The sequence below is a fragment of the Puma concolor genome, chromosome B2 (genome assembly GCF_028749965.1).
Source record: "Puma concolor isolate L17-30 chromosome B2, mPumCon1.1.hap2, whole genome shotgun sequence".
Taxonomy (NCBI): domain Eukaryota; kingdom Metazoa; phylum Chordata; class Mammalia; order Carnivora; family Felidae; genus Puma; species Puma concolor.
In genome coordinates this window covers 18,945,295-18,972,631 of record NC_141671.1, presented here as the reverse complement: position 1 = coordinate 18,972,631, position 27,337 = coordinate 18,945,295, and the positions used below count along the sequence as shown (strand labels likewise).

The 27,337-nt window shown below is 38.6% G+C and overlaps 1 protein-coding gene across 2 annotated transcripts in view; it reads right to left on the bottom strand.

Moving 5' to 3' along the window:
* LOC112853414 (orofacial cleft 1 candidate gene 1 protein) overlaps positions 1–27,337 on the bottom strand; it is a 200,033-nt gene that overhangs the window by 147,232 nt on the left and 25,464 nt on the right. For both annotated transcript variants that reach the window (XM_086706313.1, XM_086706314.1), the window contains exon 3: positions 10,419–10,581. The gene's annotated coding sequence lies outside the window, so the exon portion shown is untranslated. The remainder of the gene's footprint in view (positions 1–10,418; positions 10,582–27,337) is intronic.

Below are 27,337 nucleotides of genomic sequence, written 5' to 3'. Positions count from 1 at the left end.
GCAAATAAGAACCAAGATAAAGTTAATGAAAAACTAAATTTAAAACGCTTGCTCATGGATTGGAAAAACAAACACTGTTAAAGTGTCTATATCACCCAATGCAATCTGCACATTTAATGCAATCCTCATCAACACACCACCAGAATTTTTCACAGAACTAGAACAAACAAATCCTAAAATGTGTATGGAACCACAAAAGACCCTGAATAGCCAAAGCAATCCTGAAAAAGAAAAACAAAACTGGAGGCATCATGAATCCGGATTTCAAGCTATATTACAGAGGTATAGCCATTAAGACCACATGAAACTGGCACAAAAACACATAGATCAATCGAACAGAATAGAAAACCCAGAAACGAACCCACAACTATATGGGCAACTCATCTTTGACAAAGCAGGAAAGAATATCCCATGGAAAAAAGACAGTCTCTTCAACAAATGGTGTTGGGAAAACTGGATGGGAACCAGCAGAAGAATGAAATTGGACCACTTTCTTACGCCATACACAAATATAAATTCAAAATGGATGAATGACCTAAATGTGAGATTGGAAACCACCAAAATCCTAGAGGAGAACACACGCAGCAACCTCTTTGACCTCGGCTGCAGCAACTTCTTACTAGACACGTCGCCAAAGGCAAGGGAAACAAAAGCAAACACAAACTATTGGGACTTCATCAAGATAAAAAGCTTCTGCACAGTGAAGGAAACACTGAACAAAACTAAAAGGCAGCCTACAGAATGGGAGAAGATGTTTGCAAATGGCATATCTGATAAAAGGTTAGTATCCAAAATCTGTAAAGGACTTATCAAATTCAACACCCAGAAAACAACCCGGTTAAGAAATGAGCAGAAGACATGAATAGGCACTTTGCCAAAGAAGACATCCAGATGGCCAACACACATGAAAAATTGCTCAACATCAGTCATCATCAGGGAAACACAAATCAAAACCATAATGAGATACCACTTCACACCTGTCAGAATGTCTAAAATTAACCACACAAGTAACAACAGGTGTTGGCGAGGACATGGAGGAAGGGGAACCCTCTTGCACTGCTGGTGGGGATGCCAATGGGTGCAGCCATTCTGGAGAACAGTATGGAGGTTCCTCAAAAAAACTAAAAATAGACCCTACAATCTATCAATATCACTATTAGGTATTCACCCAAAGGATACAAAAATGCTTATTCGAAAGGGCACATGCACCTCAACGTTTACAGCAGCATTATCAACAATAGCCCAACTATGGAGATAGCCCAAATGTCCATCAACTGATAGATGGGTAAAGAAGATATTGCCTGTGTGTGTGTGTGTGTGTATATGAATATTACTCATTCGTCAAAAAGAACAAAATCTTGCCATTTGCAATGACATGGGTGGAGCCAGAATGTGTTATGATAAATAAAATAAGTCAATCATAGAAAGACAAATACCATATGATTTTACTCATATATGGAATTTAAGAAACAAAACAGATGGCAAAAGGGGAAACGTGGTGGGGGGAAGAAAAGAAAGAAGCAAACCACAAGAGACTCCAAATGATAAAGAACAAACAGAGGGTTGGCGGAGGGAGGTGGGCGGGACATGGGCTAGAGGGGTGATGGGCATTAAGGAGGGCACTTGTTGCAATGAGCACTGGGTGTTGTATGTAAATGATGAATCACTGAATTCTACTCCTAAAAGCAATATTGCACTGTATGTTAACAAAGTAATGTTTTTCTAAATCAATCAATAAATAAAAATTTAAAAAGCAAGTGGTCCAGATGCAAGTAGACTAAATAAAGATAGAAGTACAAATACCAAGAGTCTGAACAAATACAAATAAATTCACTCTATTTTTTAAATTGTAGTAATGATAGCCAAAGTAAGGAACATACTGTATTTTAAATACACATACACACACACGTGGACACATCCACACATCATGAAGCAGTAGAGAGATACTTGTTTTATAACTTTCTAGCTCTGTGATCTTGGCCAAGTCCTTGACCTCTGTTCTGTTTCCATTTCCCCTGTTAAGTGGGAAAAACACAACACGGCAAATGGACTATTACCGTATGAATTAAGTGAGATAATGCTGATTGAGCCCTTCACATAGAGCAAGAAACACTGTAAATACAATAATTTTTAGATGTTATCATAAACTTAATTCAGAGCTATGATGAGGAAAAAAGAACACAATGGAGCAACCTATTAGTTATGCTAAAGACAGTTAAAGCACCACATCCCTACATCACAAGTATTTGCAAAAGTGGTAGTAATCATGCAAGGGAAACTGAGAAAATGATTCTAAATAACCCACAATGATTTACTTGATTAAAGTGATTCCTAATAGACACATTACATGAAATGGAAGGGACCTGAAATAAAATTAAAACCTATTTTTCCAAATTGAAAGACAGTTGCAATACTGTAAGAGATGGTCCAGAAATACACCCAAGAACAATTCCAAAAGGAAGGCATCACCTTTTTGCCAATTTTTTAACCTAAAGGATAAAAATCTTATCAGTCGCGAATAAGAGGGAAAGCCTTAAGAATTCAAACATAAAAGTAACGTGGAATTTATTCGCTGAGAGCTATGAAAAGAAAGCCAAGAGAACTGAAGCTAAGGCCCCAAGAACAGTGACTGAGGAAGGACATCTCTGTAAGCACAGGGGCAACTCTTTCCTTCTAAGCCCAATGCGAAACAATGGAAAACAACAGCAAACCCGCAGCAGCAAAGATGAATGGACATCTGAGGCTACTTGAAAATGCTTTAAGACAAATAAGAGATGTTTAGGACATTAACAAAAGGAAAGTTAATGATATAACTTTAATTTGTTAATGTTTATTTATTTTTGAGAGAGAGAGAAAGAGCAAGTGAGTGGGGGAGGGCCAGAGAGAGAGGGAGACACAGAATCCAAAGCAGGCTCCAGGCTCTGAGCTGTAGGCACAGAGCCCGGCGCGAGGCTTGAACCCGCAAACTGTGAGATCATGACCTGAGCCAAAGTCAGACGCTTAACCAACTGAGCCATCCAGGCGCCCTTAATGGTATAACTTTAAATGCTTATGTCAATCAGAGATTAACATAAATTGACAAAAACTGTGTGCTACATGCAACAGAGGACCAGAGCATTCCATAAATCACCTCGTGTCACATGCATTTTGCCCTACTCATTTTTCATTCCATCCCATGACTCTTTTCCTTTGCCCTTTTCCCAGTTTTCTTCTTGTCTTGACCACGGTAAGCTCTCTTCCCACTCAAAGCCTTGAACTTGTTGATTCTTCCACTCTTCTCTCAGACCTTCCCATGCTTGACCCCTCTTTATCCAGACCTCAACTCAAGTTCACCTCTTATCAAGGTTGGTTTTGGTTACCCAAACTGAAGTGCCCTCTTCTCTTTTCTTTGGTTCATAGCACTTATTTGAAATTTCTTGCTATTGTATTAATTTATTACTTTATCATTTTTACTTTATTATTATTTTTAAAGGCTTCTTTAGTGCAGTATTAGGTTCACAGCAAAAGTTAAGAGGAGAGTATAGAAAGTTCCCATAGACTCCCTGCCCCCACACATATACCGCCTCCCTCATTATCAGCACCCCCCACCAGAATGGGACATTTGTTCCCATTGATAAATCTACATTGATACCCTGTGGCATAACATCTGATTCTACCGGTGCTTTCAATTAATGAGATAAACATTTGTTAAGAATCTATTATAGGTTAGGCACTCTGTTAAAGATACAGGGGTGAATAATAATTTGTCTCCGTCTTCAGAGTTTTTAAGCAAACACATTATTGCTAAAATCATGCTTTCAAAATAAGGAACCCAGTAGTGGAACCAAAGTGAAATTTACCAACTTTGGAGAGTGCTTCAGAGAGGCTTTATAGAGAAGGAGATCTTTCAATCCAGATACTAGATTTCACATGTGGATATAGATGTGTGATTTTGTGTGGAATTTCAAGTTCACTTACTTGCTAATATTTATTGCAAATACATATATATATATATATATATATATATATATATATATATATATAACAGGTGTATTAAAATACACAAACATTTTTAAATGTTTTTAAAAATAAAATTAATTTTTGACCTAAGGGGAAATGAAGAATTTAATATCCACTATAAAAATGACATAAGTAAAACATTTAGTAAAAGATAACAATAAAAAAAATTTAAATGAAAAAATTTAAATAAATTTAAAGAAAATAAATTTAAATTTAAATGAAGGATAATAAACTTAAATGTAAACAGATTGAAATCTCCCAAAAAGATGGGTAGAGATGATTGAGCTCAGTTAGGAATCTGACTATATTAGAAATTTGAAGAAAGAATTTTGGACAAGAAATCCTAGGAAAAGGAAAAAATAGAGAATATTCAATATTAAAATATTTGTTTCTATTATAAACTCCAATGGCATTTGGAAGTTTAAAACACCTAACACACACAGAAACTAAATTATTCTATCTTTGGTAAGCAGAATCCAAAAATGGCACCAAAAATTCCCCACTCCCTTGTGTGAGAGACCTGTGACCCTAATGAGTCCTCACTTTTACAGATAGGTTAAGTTATATGGCAAGGGATAAGGGATCTGCAGGTAATTACAGTCCCTAACCAACTGAGTTAATGAAAATCCAAAAGGAGATTATCCTGGGTTGGATGAACATAATCATGTCGGCTTTAAAAGACAGTCTAGAGGTGTTACAGGAGAAATCAGAAACAGCTGAGCAGCAGAAGATATTCTCCCATTGGCCTTGATGAAGCAAACTTCCATGTTGTAGAGAGGGCCCTGTGGCAGGGAACAGCCAATGACCTCCAGGAGCCGAGTGCCTCAATGTAACAACCACAAGGGATCACTGGTCTGCCCACGACCAGTGAACTTGGAAGAGGATACTGAGCCTCTGATGAGATCGCAGCCCCAGTGAACACCTTGAGTGCATTCTTTTGGGATGTTGAGTAGAGAATCCAGGTATTCATGCCCAGACTCCTAACCCACAGAAACCATGAGATATTAAGTGTGAGTTGCCTTACTGCACTCTACCTGTGGTAATTTGTTACACAAGAATAGAAAACTAAAGCACTATCTTTAACACAAGGAGGCTTATTTCTGTTTCCTGATTTTATTTTTACTAATCTGCTTACAACGACGCTTCCTCTTATGTGTTCTTAGCATAAATGATCATTATTTTCTGACTTTAATTGATTAGTATAGAGATTAATATCACGTGAACTAGAGAGATAACATTATTAAGTCACATGAAGCATGCTCAAAGGTAGCCCCCCAAAAACTCCTACTGCAGAGCTCAGGCAACTTGCTTTTAGCTGGGACTCATTCTGAGTCCACCAGTCAATAAAGGCCTTTGCTCCTCACAAAATCCCTTACAAAGACCCCTTGAATTACGAAGGTGGAAGTTATGAAAGAAAGAGAAATATATATGGCTAAACCTTACAGACATTCCATTAGCCTAAAAAATCAGAACTATGAACTTGGTAGCTTCCTCTGAACTCCTTTTAGAGTCTTAAAGCCAGCTACCCACAGGATCCACACACCTGACCAAAAGACTACTTGGTTGAACTACTTGGTTCTCCAAATACAGTACTTTGTACTGTGAGTCAAAGCTTCTTAAGGATTTCACTGACACATTCTCCGTCTTTTGATTTTACATGTGTCACTTGGGCTCAGTGGGTAACTGGATAATCTGTTTCTCATTTTTAAAAGAAGTATAATATTTATCAAAGCATCTAAAATATTTACGAGGCAGAAAAGAACTCAAGAGATCTTTTCTAGTCTCTGGTCTTCAGAGGACTGCAGGTAAACCATCACAGAGTGTAGATACTCATCGTCTTTCAAGAAATTTCCACTAAAGAAGACAAAACACAGCTCCATAGAAACCCTGTGTCACAGAATTTACCATCTAACACTCAATTCTGTATAAACTAGTTTCTCAACATTGGCACTACTGATATTGAAAGCTGAATAATTCAGGGGCACCTGGGTGGTTCAATCGGTTAAGTGCCCAACTTCTGCTCAGGTCATGATCTCACAGCTCATGAGTTCAAGCCCCACGTTGGACTCTGGGATGACAGCTAGGAGCCTGGAACCCTTTGGTTTCTGTGTCTCCCTCTCTCTCTCTCTCTGCCTCTCCTCTCTCTCTCTCTCTCTCAAAAATAAATAAACATTTTTTTTAATTTAAAAAAAAAAGGAAAATAAAGCTAAATAATTCTTTGTTAGGGGAGCAACCTGTACATTATAGGGTGTTTTGCTACATCCTTGACCTCTAGATGACAGTAGTAACCCCCTTCCCCAGTGATGACAACCAAAAATATCCCAGACATTGCCAAGTGTCCTCTTGGAAAGTAGCCTCCGTCGAGAACTATTGGTAAAAACTCACCAATTTGGTGGCCGAGTCCCCGCATGTACTTGAAGTCATGAGTGACAACCATTTCTATGTCTATAGCAATACCCAGCTGCTTTCTAGGATCGTGCTTCTCAGTATGGTAGCCACTAGCCCCGTGTGGCTATCGGCACTTGACACATGGCTAATCTGAACTGAGATGTGTTGGGAGTGTGAAACAAATACGAAACTCCAAAGACTCTGATAAAACAAAAATTGCTAGGCATCTCACTAAAAATTTTACGTTGATTACATGTTGACATGAACATATTTTGGATATATTAGGTTAAATAAAATATATCATTATAATCCAGTCCAATTTTCTTTCCACTTTTTTAACGTGGCTCGGAGGGAATTCGAAGTTACAGCTATGGCTTGCGTTATATTTCTGTTGGTCTGTGCTGTTCCAGGAAGCCAAAGCGCTTGGCGTGTGAAGTACTTTTGTTCCTCATCAAGCCACCAGTATTTAAAGAATGTCCACTGTGTGTGCCTAGGATTGCATTAGTTGCTTTTGGCTACATCTATCTGAGTTAAGTTCATTTACGTGAAGTGGTGTCATTTCGTCTTATAGATAGAAAAGGAGGAGCTCCGGAGATAAATCACCTAAAACCACTCTTCCAATTGCAATGTCAGAACCGATTAAATACAACCTATCGCTCCTGATCCCCAAATAGTTTTTAGTCACAAGATATATATGTCCCTTAACAGGACAGTGTGTTTCTTCTATAATTATTGTAGAGATAAAAATCAGATTCCAAAGAAAACACTTTCCAGACACCTTTTAAGACAATAAAGCCAGCGTTTGTTTGAAGGGAAAACAGAAACAAATGGGGGCCTCAAAAGGCATTACTTTGTATAATAATTTAATTAATAGCATGTTGAGAAAAGAAAAACATTTTCCTTTACGTTCTCCGTCACTTTCGATTTCCTTTCGTGGACACTCCTGCAATCTGTTGGGTTTGATGCAAGTCCCTGGCTTTTCTCTGCATGTTTGATTTGCATAATGGGCCAGGATGCCTCATGGGCACTCGCTTAAGATCAACTGAGTTAATTTGCTTTCTTAACTCAGGTTTAAGTGTTTCATGGGCACTAAAGTCGAGATCAACTGAGTTAATTTGCCGGCTTAACTCAGAAAATTAGAATCACCGTTGCCTCAATTTCTTTTAAGCATAATTGTAATCACGGTCACTTGGCAAAGGAAGAGGTCCAAAATGTGTGCCTACTCTTTCCCGGCTAGACGCAGAACAAAACACACAGGACAGGAAAGCCCCACAAATGTTTTACCTGTGAACAAGAATGATAAAACTAGTAAATTATGTTGGAGCAGTCATGGTCCAACATTTTCCTAATCAAATGAGCATAATCTGCGAAAAGACTTACCATTTTTTATAGGAGGTCACTATTATAGCCCTTCACAGCGCACAGGGCCTCTGAGAAATGCTGCGTGCCTTTGAAAAATTGAAGACAATTCCCCGAGACAAGAAAAATGCAACTGAGATCAGCGGGAAGCAAGACAGCATGGGAGGGCTCATTTTAGAAGAAGGGAGGAGTTTGGGAGAAGCCTCCTAGGACACTTGAATGTGGCATCTCTAAGAGAGACATTGTGCCATCGTCGAGAGCATGCAATTTAAGTAGAAAACAAGACTGCCAGCATGGGTATATATTTACTTATTTATGCTTATTTATTTATCCATTTGTTCTCTCTCTCTCTCTCTCTCTGTATATATATATATATGTGTGGGTGTGGGTGTGGGTGTGTGTGTGGGTGTGGGTGTGTGTGTGTGTGTATCAGGCACTGTGTTAAATGCCCTGGATTTCCTGGTAAAAGGAAGAGACAAGTGGGCAGCAACTGGCAACCGTCAACACCAGACAATTATTCTCTTAAAAAATTATTTTTAAACTTGAATTTGAGCATCTACAAATGGAAATGCTGAGCTATCTATCAGGGCATTATGGTGCAAGTTTTTCCAAATGTCCCTTCACGCTAAAAGAATTATTATGTCCAGCTCCTTGCACTCCAAGTACCAATGATCTAATTCCTATGCCATTCATGTATGCATTCATTCAATAATTCTTTAATTCGATTTGTTTTCCTGAAGATGGTTAAGGCAGTCAGTGTGTCTTCCTCTTTGGTTTTTATACAAAATTCATTAGTAGGAGGCCATCTGTAGGAATTAATAAAAACTCCTTCTTGCTTTTAATATATCAATTGGATGAATCACATTAATTCATAAATTTGATCTTTTTCACAGTACATTTATGAAAACATATGAGAACTTGATGAATTGTGCCTACTTGAAATTGAATGGTTTATATCAACTCATAAACTTAATTGTTTTTAACATCACACACTCATAGAAACATATGAGAACTTGATGGCATATTTCTAGTTGAAATTCCTAGGGTGTGTATCAACTTATGTTATGTGTTTTCCGTCAGGAAAGCATCTGACCAAAGTCAGATGATAAGTCAGTGAGTCTATTCCTATCCATCAGATATCTCAGCTTTGCAAACTCGAACAAAAGGGTTTCTTCCACACTTCCTCACAGTGCTGACTTCTCTTTATTCCAATATCCGCCAAACCATTTAAAATTCCATAAATGTTCAAAGAAGCATGTACCCCAAATTAGAAACACTATTCCAGTTTCATTTCTCTAGCAGGCATTTATGGAAGCCAGATTTTACTGTTGTGGTGTTTGTAATTGAGAGTTAGTAATAAGCAATGAAACAACACCAAGTCAAATAAGTCCAAGGTAAGATTTGATCTGCAGGCACAGTGCTTCTTAGAAGTGGGTTCTAGTGAGAAATGTGACTCATGCCAATAAAATTAACTCCAGAATTCAGTGCTCAAGGCTCTACTGCGCTAAAATTCCATTTATTGCAAATTGTGCTATTTCCAATTTCTTTTAGTAATAAAATGCATGAATAGCCCAAAAATAAAGGCTATAAAGAGTCAACAATGCCAAGAGCTTTTCATCAGAAGCTCTTGTAGAACGGAGGGACTAGAGCTCTCTGATCCTGTTCTCTCTTCCCTTGGGCGATACTCCACAATAACTCACTAATCATTAATAATTCCTTTGCCCATTTATTTCAATGAACACATAAATCAACTATTTACTCTAGGATGAGACATGGGAAACTATTTGAAGCCAAAATTCATTTGGGCATCAACAGTATGTAAATTACATCGTCTTCTGTTTGAACTCTAAGTAAGTGAAGGCAAGGAGGGAGGAAAGAATAAGACTGAATGGTAGGTAATTTGCTCTGTGTCTTTGCTTGTCTAACGCCATCCTTCTAGGTGGGTTCCATACTGTGTTGATAACGCAAAAGAAAGTGATACCTACTGATTTTGATGAGGTTGAGTGGCATGGCATGCTATGCGAGAGCAGTTTCTGTGTTTGCCTTTCTTCATTACGCTCTCCCTTTACTTAGGCTGTTCAGTAATTCATAGATTATTTAGATTATTTAGTAGACAGAGACAGTAGATGCTGTTTTACTTCCTCAACACTACACTGAACCAACCTAAAAGTATGACATTTGGTAAACAAAAGAATGTAACGATTACTTAAGCTTCAGAGTCTCACGATCACCATGGCTTTCTCAAAAAAAAAAAAAAAAAAAAGGTTATTAGAAAGAAGGCAAGATGCCACTGATAATAAAACAGGCGACATAACACCATATAATCTAAAATATTTAAGGAGAATGACTACTTGTCCCTTCATAACAAACCTAATGATTAAATGACTGGTTTCCTGCATACAGAATTGCAAAATCGAGATTTTTTTTCAACTTCAATGCAGTGTTAGTGCTACTTGCTGATCTCGGTGGCTTGTAAAATGCCATCTTCAACAAGATCTAACATAGTATAATCCTTTCTGAAAACCCCAGGGGAATTAGGTAATATAAGCAATTCAGAAAAGTGTCAAAGTTTAATTTCTTCTACCCCTAGGCAGGTTCAAAAACGATTCTTAAAAATTCCTCACCGTCACCAAAGTTTAATTTATGACTGAAGAGTTGTAGAAAAATCCTACCTGTCTCCCAGTTCCAGGCAGAGTTTTCGTTTTGAAACTGTATCCCTATCTTTACTGTGGTTTCCATAGTGACAATTGGGTTTGAGTTTCATCATGAGATGGTGTTTTCAATAGAAGCGGAAGTAGCTTCACTGTGGCAATGCACTTCAAGCCTGATAGGGTCCTGTGACATGAAAGAAATAGATGATCTTTGAAAATTATGTCCCTAATTATACCTTGCTGGAAATGAAAACAGGTATGACTTAGGGAAAAAAAGTTTAGAATACATTTGAATATAAGTTATGTTTCTCTTGAAGGAATAAACCCTCCTTTCCGCCCAAATTATATATATATATATGTCTATAGACATTATATATGTATACGTATACATGTATATACATATATAATACATGTATATACATGTATATATGTATACGTATACATATATAATGTCTATAGATATATAAATATATATGTCTATAGATATATATGTATACATATATGTATACTTATATGTCTATATATTTATATATGTATATGTATACATATATATGTCTATAGACATATATGTATACATATACATATATAAATTATATATATAAATATTATATAAATATATATATATGCATACACATGAGGTAGTATTTTAGACATATGTCTATATATATATTTATATATACATATTTATATATGTATATGTATATATATAGACATATATATTTATATATACATATTTATATATGTATATGTATACATATATGTCTATAGACATATATGTATACATATACATATATAAATTATATATATAAATATTATATAAATATATATATATATGCATACACATGAGGTAGTATTTTAGAAACAAAAGGTTGGGAGATGTCTTCAAGATTATCTAATCTGCTGTTGACAAATACAGTTAAGCAAAGAGAATGTTAAAGAAAAAAAAGAACACTTCTTGCTTCCTGGGAATATGCACTACAGAAACATCAACACTACCTACATGAGAAATAAGCAGAGACAGGCATCAAGGAGGAGAATTTTTTTTTCTCAGTTCCAACACATTGGAGATAAAAATTAATAGGCAAAGTGTATCAAAAAAACAGATGCTCTGCTGAAAAGCCCTTCAGGCAGAATTGCGTCAGCTGGCTTTCTCCGGTGAGGCAGGACTTTACCGACTCACAGAATAATTGCTACATACTCCAGTCAAAGCATTTTACTGTACCTGGCTTTATGCTCAACCATCCATTGATGGGGATAGGGAGTCCGTGGGGGCTGGAGTGACAGCCATAAGATGCATGTGATTTTAGATTATGTTGCTTTTCATTTGAAAAGTGCTATCTCTCGACTTCCTAAATGATTAGAAGGCTCAGTAATTGTTTACCTCGTTTTTTAATCTAAGCAAAGCAGTAACAAGCATTATTTGTGCATCTTAGGACTCAAAGAAAAGGTTCACACCTTCACACTTTTAAATACATAATAGGTGGATATGTCAGTAAAACACACATACACACACAGACACACACACACACACGCACGCAGAAGCGACCAGAACGTTGTAGGTAAAAAGAAAATAGATATGATTAAAATTATCTGCATGTAAAGAGAACGTACAATGAAATTAACAAGGCAAAAGAATGCAAGGATGTTATGGAAATTATTTTAACCTAAAAATGACATATTCTTCGTGCCTATCACCTTATAGCAGCATTGCCTGGCACAGTGTTTCTCAAAGTGTGGCCCTTGGACTAGCAAAGCCAACATCACATGAGACCCTGTTGTAAGTGTGAATTCTCAGTCTCCACCCAAGACTCCCTGGATGAGAAACTCTGGGACCAGCGATCTGTGTCATAACAGATCCTATAGGTGAGGCCCTTGCCTGCTAAATTTGAGAAACTTTGGCCCTAGTACAGTTCTCAAATCCTGGGTGTGCCATAAAGATCACTAGATGCACATTAATAATTCTGATTCAATGAGACTTGCTCCCCAGAAATTTTAACTCAAGAGATATTTTTAATTCTACTCTTGATGATTTTGATGCAGCTGGACATCTGACTACAATTTGCAAATACTGGGTTAATGCTTCAGAGTGTGGTAGTTCCCGTTAAAAGCACAGTATGACCATTTCTTGCCTTTAGACAAGTCACCCTGAGTCCATTTTCTCATCCATAAATAATATTGCCTATCTCAAATGATGGTAGTGAGGTTTAAGTGAAATAAAGTATAAAATTTGCACAGCAGAGTGCCCAACATAAGTTAAGTGCTTAAGAAGTGATCATCTAAGATGGCTTATCACTTTCCATATTGCTGGGAATTTATTTAAAAATTTTTTTTAATGTTTACTTATTTTTGAGACAGAGAGAGAGCATGAACAGGGGAGGGTCAGAGAGAGAGAGTGGGAAACACAGAATCTGAAACAGGCTCCAGGCTCTGAGCTGTCAGCACAGAACCCGACGCGGGGCTCGAACTCACGGACCGCGAGATCATGACCTGAGCCGGAGTCGGACGCTTACCCGACTGAGCCAACTGGGAATTTATTTTAAATGTCTAATATTATCAATAGTGTCTAACTTAATCCAACATTAAAACACACCAGCTTATGCAGACATCTTTGGTCTTCCATGAAATTCAAAAACAAAACCGATTCAATAGACATCTACCAAGGAACAAGAACTTGACTCCGTCTCAGAAAAACATACAGGTTTCTATTTTTGTGTGACTATTATAAAATATTTATTTCAAATAAAACAAAACAGGGTAGTAGGTAATAGCAGAAACTCTGGTTCCAGACTTCCTAAATTCAGACCCTGGTTCTGTTACTCTTTGGCAGTATGGCCTTGATTTAATCCCAGAGACCTCAGTTTTGTCATGAGTAAAATGAGGATAATAAAAATTTCTTACCTCATAACATTGTGGGGAGGATCAGATGAGTTAATATGTGCAGTGGATTCTGAATAGCACTAACTATAAACCTTCCACAAATGCTCTTATTATTTAACTAGAAAACCACTGAAATGGTTTTCAATACTCTATGTATTGAGTATGATACATTTGAAACCAAATTTAAATGTTTTATTTATTTATTTATTTTTGAGACAGAGAGAGACAGAGCATGAGCAGGGGAGGGGCAGAGAGAGGGGGGAGACACAGAATCTGAGGCTGGCTCCGGGCTCCGAGCTGTCAGCACAGAGCCTGACGTGAGGCTCAAACTCATGGAGCGTGAGGTCATGCCCTGAGCCGAAGTCGGACGCTCAACCGACTGAGCCACCCGGGTGCCCCTTTTTGGAACCAAATTTAAAACTGAACTTTTGTCTCAATGATTAAATAGAAATTAGCAATGCTGTAATTCTGAATAAAAGTAGATTTTTAAATTTACATTATTAATACTGAGTACAGAGGTTCAAAATGAGAGCAGCTTCTTGTTTGCCTTGAGAATGAAGATTTGAGTAAAGCCTCGGGTCAAGGGAACTATAATGCTATTGCTTTATCTACTGTTGGGTACTCAAGAGTGATTGGAGTCCCGTTAGCAGATCTGAATAAAGTGTAAAAGCAATTCCTCTCTAAATATATGAGAAACCATCCTGATGACCTAGTTTTTAATTAAAATTTTATTAGATATGTAAACTCTGGGAGAATCAAAGGCACAGTTTAACAACTGAAATAAGTGTCTATTTGATATATTTAAGATAGCTGAAATTTACTGAAATATTCTGACAGTATGCCAACATTAGTGGAAAACAATTTGTAAGAAAAGCAGATAAAGAGAATTGGCCATTATCATGCACTTGCTGAAAACACTATATAAGAACCCACACAACTTAGAAAAAGTTAACCTCACTGTAGTCCAGAAACCCACACATTTTTGAAGGCCTGGCTTGCCTTCAAATACTTCAGACTGCAAAGTCAACATGGTAAATTCTTTCCACGTTTAATTCATTAAAAAAAAGATCCATATTATTCTTGAATTTGTTTCTGATCTTAAAGAAGATATCTGCTTAACCTTAAGAAGCTTAGATCTTTGGGGTTCTTTCTAGAATCAAACAAAACTCTTGCATCATATGCTTTCGGATACACACAAAGCAATACTATCCCAACACCCACTTCCCCCAAAACTCAAAGTCACATTTCATTTCTTTTTGCAATTGATAGCCTTAGAAAAGATAAGATACAAGCAAAGCCTTTCTCTCACCTTTTGCTGAGAACATTGCAGTCATATCGTTACTTAGGTCTTAATTACTCCGGTCTTAAAATAGGTATATTATGGCCTTTATTGCACGATACAGATTTAGAAAATGCAGCCCATCAACGCTAGATAGCCCACAAGCATCCTACAGCAGATTCAAAATGAAAGTTAAAAAAAAAAAAATGCAAGGAGGCACCAGGAGGTTTTTATCGACTGGTGAAGTTAAAAAGTTAAAAATAAATATTTGCCTAAGGTCATTTTTCACTTTTATGGAAGGGTTAGGATAGAACAGGTTAGGATTGGGGACAATAAGAGTATAGATGGAGTCTAGGATAATCCTAGGCAAAATTTCAAAATAATTAAATATCCAATTCCCTTCTTTGGGTTGAACAATAAGAGACTGACATTTTTGTGGGTCAAAAAGAGCGAATACGGCAATTTTATAGGATTCAACCTTGATCTTTCTCTCTCCCAGCCCCAGGTGCCAACCGCCTTTCTATGGTCCAGACCCCGAGAGCCCAGCTGCATGAAATCACACTGGTTTGCTCCCCTTCAAATCCTTCATACTCCAAAATCAGCTTTCACCCACTCCAAGTGAAATCTTATGTAGAGGAGTTCAGATAAAGTAAAGGAATTTAGTCCATGAGGGAAATACTTAGGGATAGATGGGCCTTCCAGGACTACTTACGCCAAAACCGTACACACAGCCAAACTCTCTACCCCACATACCTATAAAAAGAAAAGAAAAGAATAAAATGAAATGAAATAAAATAAAATAAAATAAAATAAAAAACTTTGCCACAAATACTAATAAGCCTACACAGTAACGTTATTCAGACACATAGCTCTAGAGATCACTTCTTTTTCACCTGAAATCCAGAATGATTGTTGGCCATTAAAGTATTTAATTCAAATGTTCTCTGAGTGATCTTTGTTCCTTTCAGACCTATTTTTCCAAGTGAGCCCAATTCAAACTTATGAACATGTCATGGATGTAATGTTTTTGACGTCATTCCAAGTCTCTATTTCCTTATCAGTAATCCGGTTCCTCTCTGCCCAACCCCATCTGCCATGATTTTACGTGAGAGTCAATGTAGCATGGCGCTTGGAAGCCTGGACGCTGGGCCTGCCAAGGTTTAAGTCTTGGCTCTAACACATAGCAGCTGTGTGGTTTTGGGCAAGTTGCTTAACTTCCTGTTCCTCAGTTTCCTCTTCTACAGAGGAAGGGTGATATTATTTATCTCACAGAGATGTTAGAAGGATTATGTGAATTCAACAAAAGGAGCTCATATTTGTAAGTGCCCAGAAGACTGGCCTACCCTTCAACATTTGTTAAATAAACTGTAGCCACAGGGAAAAAGGGAGAGGACAAGGAAGCTATGATGTAGGCAAGTGGTCCACCCCAGCCAAAACATGAAGGGTAAAGTTCACCCTTTCTAGAGGAAAGAGGCCAGACACGTAGGAAAACCCTGTATCATACTGGATCCAAAATCTTGGAAAGGAGAGGAATTTCATATAGGGTGAGAGAAAAGAGAAAAGCAGAAAGCTGTTTACTCCACTTCCTGTTTGGAGCTCTAGAGGACAATAACCCACCTGCCTAGTGTTACCTCAACAACTTAGAGAAGCCCTCATTAGGCATAGAGAAAGCTTAATTTAGCCTCCCTGGGTCAGACTCAGTTCTCAGGAGGTATGCACACACCCTGAAATTTCTGATTGTACCTTTCTGGGGGTGGAGTGCCTTGGTAATGGGGTAAAGGGGCCCTGTGGACATGGGTGATCAATCAGCAATAAATGGGGGACAGGGTATGGCACAGTAAGACAGCACAGTCACAGGGGAGTTGACCCGGAGCCACATCAACCAAGCACCCTAGTCTTGACCAAGTCGGGAAGACAGGCCACGAGCCACAATGGCAGCGGGAGGCAACTTGAAGAAGACTCAGGAATGCAACCAGACAAACTACACCGCAGTGGATACCAGCTCTCAGACCGCTAGAGACCCTGAGATCACACCATCTCTCCAAAAACCCTAAACCCAGATTAAAGATGAACAAGAGGAAGGGAAGAGCATGTGAAAAACTAAGTTATCCCAAAGCGACTGGGCTATCCAAGAGGTCGTTTCAAGTTTTGCTAAGTTTACCAAATGGAATTTAATTTCATTTTCTCCACTACTTATAGGGTGGGGCTTGTAAGGAATATTATAATAGCTATGAAAAATAATGAAACTGGATCTTCTTGGTACTTTGGAGTGTACCAAAAGTAAATCAGTCATCCTGCTAAAAATGCAATGGAAGAGGGGCACCTGGGTGGCTCAGTCGGTTAAGCATCCGACTTCAGCTCAGGTCATGATCTCACGGTCCGTGAGTTTGAGCCCCGAGTCGGGCTCTGTGCTGACAGCTCAGAGCCTGGAGCCTGTTTCAGATTCTGTGTCTCCCTCTTTCTCTCTCCTCCCCTGCTCATGCTCTGTCTCTCTCTTCTCAAAAATAAATAAACGTTAAAAAATAATAATAATAAATAAATAAATTTTAAAAATTGAAATGCAATGGAAAAATAGCACATTTGAGTCAAAGAGACTAATTTTGGCCTTTTAAAGACTCTTTGGTTTTATGAAACAATCTATAAAGGGGATGATTGTATAAAAAGATGTCCAGAGCAAAAGCACAGGCCTTTGAATCTGGTTGCCTTGGTTCAAATTCTAATTCCATCCCTCTCTTAAGTGGGCGCCCCAGGGCAAGTTATTTAATTTCTTGATGTCTCATTTTCTGTAAAAAGAGTACATTAACTATTCCTACCTCAGATGGTCGTTATGAGATCACATTCACACATCATGGTATTTTCCATTACTGGATCAATTTCCGATGATACCGTAAAGGCAAAAACTCAAAACGTGCCTGATAACATAGTACGTGCTCAGCTAAATTTTGCAGTAAATACACCACTCAGTAGAAGTCCATATTCAACCAGCCGAACCCATTAAAAAAAACAAAACAAAACATCATTCCAAACTGTCATAAACAAGACAGATAGATCTCTAGCCTTACTTTCAGTGGCATGCCTGTGGTTAAACTCCTATTCTAAAATGATCTTTTCATTACCATGCCCAGTGTGTGCATCTAGTCTATATGATTTTTAACATTGAATTTATGTTGTAATTTTGTAGAAGTGAGCAAGTAGGGAGATTCTTTAAACCAATTATCAAAATTAAACTACCTCATGGAACCAAACGACTCAGGGAATAATTCGCTGTGGACTTAGCAGTGTAGGAAAATGGAATTTTCATTAATTATTTACCTTTGATCTCTCTAACAATTAGCCCGATGGTATATGCATAGTCTGCTGAGGGTAATGGAAACAAACAGGTTTAAATGACAGGTAGCTGGAAGAATTTTATAGACTATCAGCTTTTTTAAATTTTAATTGCCATTTGATAATTTGCTAATTTAACCACTTGGTAAGCATTTATTGATTTCTTATTTATTGATTTATGGCTGACAAGAGATGAAGTGCATTGAGATGGTGACGGGGACAAGGAGATTAAGGAGTCATAAAGAAGCAGAAGATGTATTCTCTACTCTCCAAGACCTCATAGCTTAGTTCTAGACGTCTTCTACACATCCATGAGTCACAAAGAATAATCATAAAACAGTATATGCAAAATAATATTGTAAAAAATAGGTATCTCAATGCTGAGGGGATATGACCTACAGAAATAAAGGGGCAGAAATTAATATCGAGTCAAGATGTTTATCAAGTATATATTTTCTTTTTTAATTTTTTAATATATATTCATTTTTTGAGATACAGAGAGAGCATGAGCAGGGGAGGGGCAGAGAGAGAGGGAGATACAGAATCCAAAGTAGGCTCCAGGCTCTGAGCTGTCAGCACAGAGCCTGACGTGGGGCTCGAACTCATGAACTACAAGATCATGACCTGAGCCAAAGTCAGACACTTAACTTACTGAGCCACCCAGGCACCCCTAAAGGGTATATTTTTTTAAACTTTACACCAATTTTAGTGAAAAGTGGAAAGATTTATATTTTATATATGACATTATACGTATATATACATATATACACAAATATATACACACACGTTTATATATCATGACAATAAATTGGGCTTTTATTTTTTAATGTTTGCTCATTTATTTTGAGAGAGAAAGTGCTACGAGCATAGAGTCCAATACGGGGCCCAATCTCACGAACTGTGAGATCATGACCTGAGCCGAAATCAAGAGCTGGGCGCTTAACCAACGCTGAGCCACCCAGGTACCCCTAAGTTGAGCCTTTCTGTTTTAAAATGTATCATCTGAAGCAACCTCCAGAAGTATGAGCCTCATTCAGGAAAACTAACTGAAACCAGTGCTGTGTAACTTAACTTCAGTAATACAAATACAAATCTAATTTCCGCCTTATTTTTCTTAACCACAGTTTCTCTCTTTAACCTAAATTTGCACCTTGATGTTATTTGACTCCTATGTCAATATATAAAACACACTACTTAGGCCAAAGAAGCAATGAACAAAGAGGAAAATTGAGTCCCATACATGAATATTTCTAAATTATGGCATTAAAAGAGAATATTGAGAAGCATAATAAAATCACATTATCAATAACCACTTACTTAGCAAATAATTATTGCATTTTGTTGGTTTAAGATCTTGTTTCATAGAACATCACAGTTCAAACTCTTCCTGAACACGTTCAATCACCATGTCCACTATCTTGAGGGGTGTCTCGTTTCATTATTTGCTAGCTCTCATTGTAAGAAAATATGTTTTTATACCAAACTCACATCCCACCCACCCCCCAATATCTATTCATCAATTCTCTTTAGCCAAACATCATAAGTTGAACTGTCCTAAAATAGCAGCCAACACAATGGACAAGAAACAATAAGAAAATTTCACATTATTGAATGCTTACTTATACCAAGTACAGTACTATTTTACCTATATCTGATTACTTAATTCTCAGACAACTGCATCAAGGAACTGTGACTATCATTCCCATTTTGCCATTGAGAAAACTCAGGGGGCACCTGGGGGGCTCAGTTGCTCAAGCATCTGACTCTTGATTTCGGCTCAGGCGATGATCTCATGATTCGTGAGTTCGAGCTCTACACCGAACTCTTGGGATTCTCTCTCTCTCTCTGTCTCCCTCTCTCTCTCTCTATCTCTATCTCTCAAAATAAATAAAATAAACTTTAAAAAAGAGAGAGAGAGAAAACTCAGGAATAGAGATTAAATAAATACATGTGGCCAGTTTATAGCACCCCATGCTCTAACCTCAGACAGTCTGGTTTCAGAATTCATGCTTCCACTCGTTATCACTGGGCTGCCTTGCCAAACTGGTGGGGCAATAAGATCCACAGCATATTTAACAGTAGTGCGCAGGAAGTGTTACCAAACTCGTTGCTCTCCCTGCGGAGGAGCATTTTGAAGGTCAGCCCAAATCTGGACTCTGCCCTATCTGCCAAAATAAATCAAGATCCTAAACCAAAATTTTTACCAGCACGTGGGGCAGAGCAGGAGAAGCTGAAGCAGAGACACCACACAATCCAAAGGAAACAAAGCTGCTTTCCAAAGGCGATAACTGACAGCAATTAACGCGAAAACTGCAGCCTTTTTTACGTAGGGTTGATGAGGGCATCTTAATTGAAAACTGGGCTTTGAGCAATTGCAGCTGCAGAGTGTAACAATGCCCCATAAACGCTGACAGGAGGCTGAAGAGAAGGAAGTGGCCATCTCAGCACAGACCAAAGAGACACAGGAAACGTCGGCTGGGACAAATTTGATAAAGTGTCAGCAGAAAGAACTTAGAAGCTGAAAGGATGGAAACCTGAAGCAAGACAGTCCCTTTAAGCTACATTAGTCAAAAATCTTCAAGTTTCTGGTGAAACGAAATGGAATCGGGTCCCACAATACAGTTTTTGTAATTGGTTGCATATGTATTTACGGTAAAGATAAATGCAACACCGCCCTTAGAATCAGGCAAGCAGTGCCCTACACCTAACTCTTCAGAGGTCCCAGTTCTGGAAGTTTCTGGCTGTAATTCCCTTTAGGCAGAGTTCTGGAATGAAGGTGTAATGGAAATCTACAGCCCACCTGCGATAGCCATATGTGAGCAAAAATAAACCTTGTGTTTGCAAGCCACTGAGAGACAGGGATTGTCTGTTACACAGCATTACTTAGCTGACTGATACAAACAAAAACCTCACATACAAATGGTGTGTGGATCTAGATGTGAAGGAGGAGAGAAGTAGGAAAACGTTCCTTTCCCCCTTTTTACTTTTTCAAACTACCTGAAAATGTTTATTGTTATTATTTTTATGGTGTTTTATTTTTCTATAAAAATGCTATTTTTATTCTATCAAATGTGGCATTCTATCAAAATGCCACATTTTTAAAATGTGGTGTAGATTTAGATATACCCAGTCAATCCTTTGCTTTCTTTACACCCTGCACTAAACAACCATTTTAGATACTATTATTTTGCTAGCCATCTAAAACAAGAAGAATCTACTTGAGTGAAAAAAATAATAATTCTTCCTTGTTAAAAAATAATCCTGGTCATAAAGAAAAAGTAGAAAATGCAAAATAACTTACTTAAGCATCATTAATGCCACCTTCTGGAGATAATGACAGTTTTGGTAAATTATTGTATATATGTTCCTTCTCATATAGTATATATATGTATATATATATATATGGTGTATATATATATATACTCATATAGCATAATACTCGTATAGTATATATATATATATATATAGAGAGAGAGAGAGAGAGAGAGAGAGAGATCTGGAGATAATGTCAATTTTGGTAAATTATTATATATATGTTCCTTCTCATATAGTATATATATGTGTGTGTGCATATATATATATATATATATATATATATATAAAGATGCCATATAGTATATATATATATATATATATATATATAGGTACATATATATTTGCTATATATATACACATATATACAACATAGATATACTATATGGCATCTTTCTATAATTCAATTTTGCATTCTGCTTTTTTACCTAACATTATACTGTATTTTCCAAAATCATACAATATTCTTTGAAAAACATACTTCTAACGTATGCACACACCACTATTCAATGCACATGTGATTGTTTATTCAACCATTTTCCTATTATTAAATGGGAAAATAATGGACAGGACCCTTAGGCAAGTCATAAATGATGATATGAACACAGATAAAGAGGCACCTAATTCTATCTGGGAGAGTAAAAGGCAGCTTTAACAAGGTGGTGGCTTGTTAGACAAAAATTTCAAGTGTAGACCAGGCAGGCAAGGGCATTGCAAGCAAAGGAAACAGGTTGAACAAAATTACAGACACGTTAAAGTACATGAACATTTTAGTAAAGTCAACGAACAAGTACACCTAGGGCATGGAGTGAGCAATGGTGAGGAAGAGAAGTCCTGAAGGAACCATGAAGGCAGGTTGTAAAAGTCTTGCAAAGCATTCTGAGGAATCGAGTGTGTCGTACAAGCAAGAGGGAGGCACCAACACTTGTAAACAGGCGCGGATTACATCCGTGTTGTGGATGTTTTAGAAGTATGTCGTAAAGACAAAAAAAAAAACACTGCTTTTGGAATCAAGGGACCAGCTTCCCCTGCGGCCCATTTCCCCACGTGTGAAATCAGATTCACAAAGAGGCTTTGAGGATTAAATTATATAAATTAATAGGTGCCCAGCAAATGACACTTCAATGTGAGTTGGCTACAAGAGGGGGGCTTGTTCTCAAGGAGAGGGAAGGTAAAGCAAAGTGTCCTGGAAACAGTCATCGTCCAGGCCAGAGGTGGGGAGCGACTAAACCAGGAAAATTGCAGTAAAAGGGTAGCAAATCACCAAGGGCTTCAGAAACATCTCAGAGATCTAGAGGAAGGGACTTGACAACCAACTGGATGTGGGTTGTTGCAACAATGAAAAAATAGAAACAAAATCATGGAGTGTCACTAGAATGACCATGGGGCAAGTTGAAACAAGAATAGAAACAGAAGGCAGTTCAACAAAGGGAAAAACAAAAAAACAAATGCGTGTCGAAACCTGGCGCAAAAGTAAAGAATTGACCATGCCCCCATGGAGGATATGAGATGGGAAGTAAAATGTTGCAATTGGGCGAATTTCACCAACATCAGTAACATGCATAATTTGGATACTAAACCATTTGCTGTCCACCATTTCTGGGATTATAGAGTGGGCAAGGGCAGTAATTTATCTGAAAAATTTTGTATGTGGCTTCTGGATTTTGAGGTGAGGTAAAAAAATGAAGACCCAACATCCCCACCATGTTTTACAAGAGTTCAGTATTCTTCACTTTGATCCTCCCTTCGTTTACCTCTTGTGGAAGGTATTTAATGTATTTGTATGAGTACCACAATAATACACACACACACACACTCACACACACACACCTACTGTATAGACCAACAGCGACACTATATATATTTATATGGTGTGCATATATTGTCTAAAATATATATGTATATTCATGAGTTGCCTTTGAGTTTCTTGAGTACAACAGTAAAGCAGTAACAACCATGAATAGATATATACATAGATATATACATACATACAAATATACATATGCACACATGTACACAGTATGTAAGCTAATATGTATATTTATGCGGTACATACATTAGTTTAAGATATATGTGTACATATATGTGCTTCTATGTATTATTATAACTAACTTAATTATCTTAAACTAATGTATATATCATATTAATATACATGTTAAAAATTGCATAGACTCAAGGCCAAGGGGTAAAGAATTGATTTCCTTACTTCTGTCTGTGCCTGCAGAAAGGGGTAAGGAAGCCAGATTTAGAAGACTGTTCTGAACATCTTGAAGCTGCTATTCTAGAGCAGCTGTGTCCTTTACACAAGGGAAGCTTTCCCCTTGTATCCTAATTGGGCATGAAATCTGACTCACCAGCACAAGTTATATTGGAGCCGGCCAACAGAGCAGCTGCCTGTGAACCCCTTGAATAACCCACATCCAGTGACTGAAATTGACGTGGGATGAAACATGGGCCCACGTTAACCTAGCAGATGCTCCACAGAACTCGAGTCACCTCGGCTCTCGCCACACACTGCAATGAATTGTCCTAATTTGTGTGTCCTCGTAGTTTCTCAAAGTGAAACAAGAGCCCAGGTATTTTTCTCCCGATAGTAGATTTCGTGACATCCTCTTGGCACAGTGAGTTATCCTTTTTATACACTAACTCATTGTGTTAGCGATGAGAGAGAATGTTCCTTAGTGAAGTCTGGTGATCCACTGAAAATCTGAAGATTGCCACCTTCCTAAACTACCTGTGGTTAGTGCCTACTTCTGCAGGAGTCCCTTCCAGGTCTGGGCAACCATTATATACTGAAGACAGAATACCACAGTGCTTAAAATCACAGGCCTTGGAATCAGTCTAAGATAGACGCGGGTCTAACAATTATCTCTGGGTGATCCTGGGTAAGTTACTTAACCTCTCTGATCTACGGTTGCGTATTTTTTTATTCTCACTTTTTAGAGAGAGAGCAGGGGAGAGTGAGGGGCGCAGAGGGAGAATTTCTTTCTTAAAAATTTATTTATTTTGAGAGAGAGTGAGTGTGTGTGTGTGTGTGTGTGTGTGTTGGGCATGTGCGTGTGCGCAAGTGGGGGAGGGGCAGGGAAAGAGGGAGACAGAAAATCCCAAGCAGCCATTGTACTGTCAGCACTGAGCTCAATGCGAGAACTCATGAACCACGAGATCATGACCTGAGCCGAAGTCGGACACTCAACCTACTGAGCCACCCAAGTGCCCCTGAGGTTGTATATTATTTTTAACACATGGCATTGCTGTGTAAGTTGATTAACCTGGTGGATAAAAAGTGCCTGCTATGTTCAAAGAGCTCAATAATGTAAGGTATTAGATAGATAGCATTTTCGCATTTAAACAGTCACACAGTCAAGACTGGTTTTAGGAATACAGTGGGACAAAATCAAGGGTGTCTCCTGCATAAAACGATCTCAACCTGCTGACACTAAGTTCTAAACTTAGCCGCTCCCTTTTTTCATTTTTTGAAAATATGTGAGTCCTTAAGAATTCATTCACACAAGGGGCGCCTGGGTGGCGCAGTCGGTTAAGCGTCCGACTTCAGCCAGGTCACGATCTCACGGTCCGTGAGTTCGAGCCCCGCGTCGGGCTCTGGGCTGATGATTCAGAGCCTGGAGCCTGTTTCCGATTCTGTGTCTCCCTCTCTCTCTGCCCCTCCCCTGTTCATGCTCTGTCTCTCTCTGTCCCAAAAATAAATAAACGTTGAAAAAAAAACAATTTAAAAAAAAAAAAAAAAGAATTCATTCACACAAGATAAACCTCTCTTCTGTGGACCTCAAATTAAAAAATCAGCTCATTTGCATTGCAGAGACCTTACAAAAAGAAATTTCATTCCCAAACACATTACTTTGTTCCAGAGGAAAAGCTTGGACTTTAAGGAATGGGCTTCGACATATCTCATGATGTCTAATGAAAATTATTGATTTATATTCCCTTCTGATCACTAATTAGAGTTAATGCAACTTAATGACCCAGCTTCTCTCAAAACTACTTATCATGGTAGGGACACCCTAAGGAGCCACATATGCTCATTCTGGACACCATGGTAAGAAAGGGCACACTATTCAAGAGACTAAATATCATGCCCCGAACACTAGAATCGCTGAGGAAACAGGGAACTCTGGTGAGTTGATTACAGGAGGGCTATTTTATTTTTTTCAATTGTTGTTATACTGAAAATAACTTCTACCTTATTAAACACAGAGGATATGCACATATATCTTAGTGATGCTCCCTAAATCGTAGCGCTCCAAGGAACTTCAAAGAATACCCAGTCCAGGGGCTCCTGGGTGGCTCAGTCAGTTAAGCATCCGACTTCGACTCAGGTCATGATCCCATCGTTTGTGAGTTCGAGCCCCGTGTGGGCCTCTGTGCTGACAGCTTGGAGCCTGGAGCCTGCTTTGGATTCTGTGTCTCCCCCTCTCCTTCTGCCCCTTGGCTGCTTGTGCGCTCTCTCTCTCTCTCTCTCTCTCAAAAATAAATAAACATTAATAAAAAAAAAATAAAAAAGAATACCTACTCCAATCGCTCATTTATGGCCAAGAAGGCTGAAGTCCAACAATTGTGGGAGCTCACACAGCTGCGTCGTAGCCGAGGAAACAGTCTGAATTCGAGTTTCCTCATGCTACCTATATCGTGTTCCTGCTTTGGTTTTTCTTTAAAGATCCCTAACTGTTGAAAAGCCTTTGGTTTCCGGTTAGGCATCTGGGATTATGAACATGTGTTCAGGAGTTCAGGACAGATGTGACCAGGGACTGCGTTCAGTCTGAAATGCCCAGGTTATATACTAATTCTCTGACAGCCATTTGTTTACATTCTTGCTTGTCTCTTCCTCCTGAAAGTGAAGAGAACAGGAGAGGGAGGGGGGAATCCGGTCCCATGGAGAGTCCGGGTAATAAACTTCTCCTTCTTTCTGGCTTTACTCTATGGTAATGCCCTGACGACCCGTACCAGTTAATACACTCCCAGTGCCTTTCTTCCTTGCGCTTTCTGGGGACTATGTGTTGAGAAAACATTTTCTGCAAGCAGGTGTCTCCTACTCTTAACCACTTCCTCCTCAGAGGGGGTCCTTCCTACGCCAGGGCTCCTGGGTGGGGGGGGGGGGGGGGAGGGAGGGGGTGCCATGAGAGTCTCAGGGGCAGAAGCCGTGGTTTCCACGGCGTGCAGGGGTGCGGGCACCCCCTCGTTAGCAGAGCCCTTCTCTTCTCACCCACCGGCAGGGTTCTTTGCTTTCCTCAACATGCATTGCGTGCTCACCTTTGCCATTGGCACTTGGATCCCCACCTCCTCAACCGTATCGCCACTTCTTGGTCACGGGCTAGGATGCAAACTAAATTGTAACAGCTCTAGTCTTCACAACAGCGTGAAGGTCCTGCCTGGTTTGAAAACTACCCGCCTCGAAAGAGAGCCCAGAAAAAAGCAAGTGTCCACAGGTAAGAAAAGGAGAACACTATCAGCCTGCGTTACAGATGCAGATACAGACCATCAACGATGATCCCAAGGGGCAGAGAAAGTAATTACTGGCCAACGGTTTGCACAGGAAGCACTCACACAGGCACAGACACCACATCACATACTCTGACATGCGATCGGGTTGCTTGAAACCGGTTGCTTTTTACTCCATTACATAATCTTCCATGGCAGAGAACCCAGGGATTCCTTGTTATGAACGACATGATTTCCCAGGGATAAACAGTAAAGGCTTACTTCCAAAATTTAAGACAAGCGTCTTGCCATTAAAACGCTATACTCGCAGACAAGGGCAACGACAAAACTTTCTTCCTGCAAAGCAGCTAACAAAAGCATTCAAGCCCGGGGCCATTGGTACGCATATTCCACTTTTCAAATGCCTGCCCTTGGGAAATTCTCCTGGTCCTTTTGAGTAACTTATCCATAAAATTCTTTTCCCTTTTCTAGTCATTCGTTAACACCGCTTCAGAAACGGACTGACAGCCCTCCTAAATTAAGTACTGTATACTTCAGGCTAATTTTCTGTGTTTTTTTTTATCACGATAGCAGGGGCCGTATCAGCCCCTATTATTTTGTCAGCTTTCTCATTTAGCCAAGCAGCTTCAATTTATTAGCAGTGAGGAGTGTGCATGAATCAATATGTTTCATTGGGCAGTGTGTCATTTGT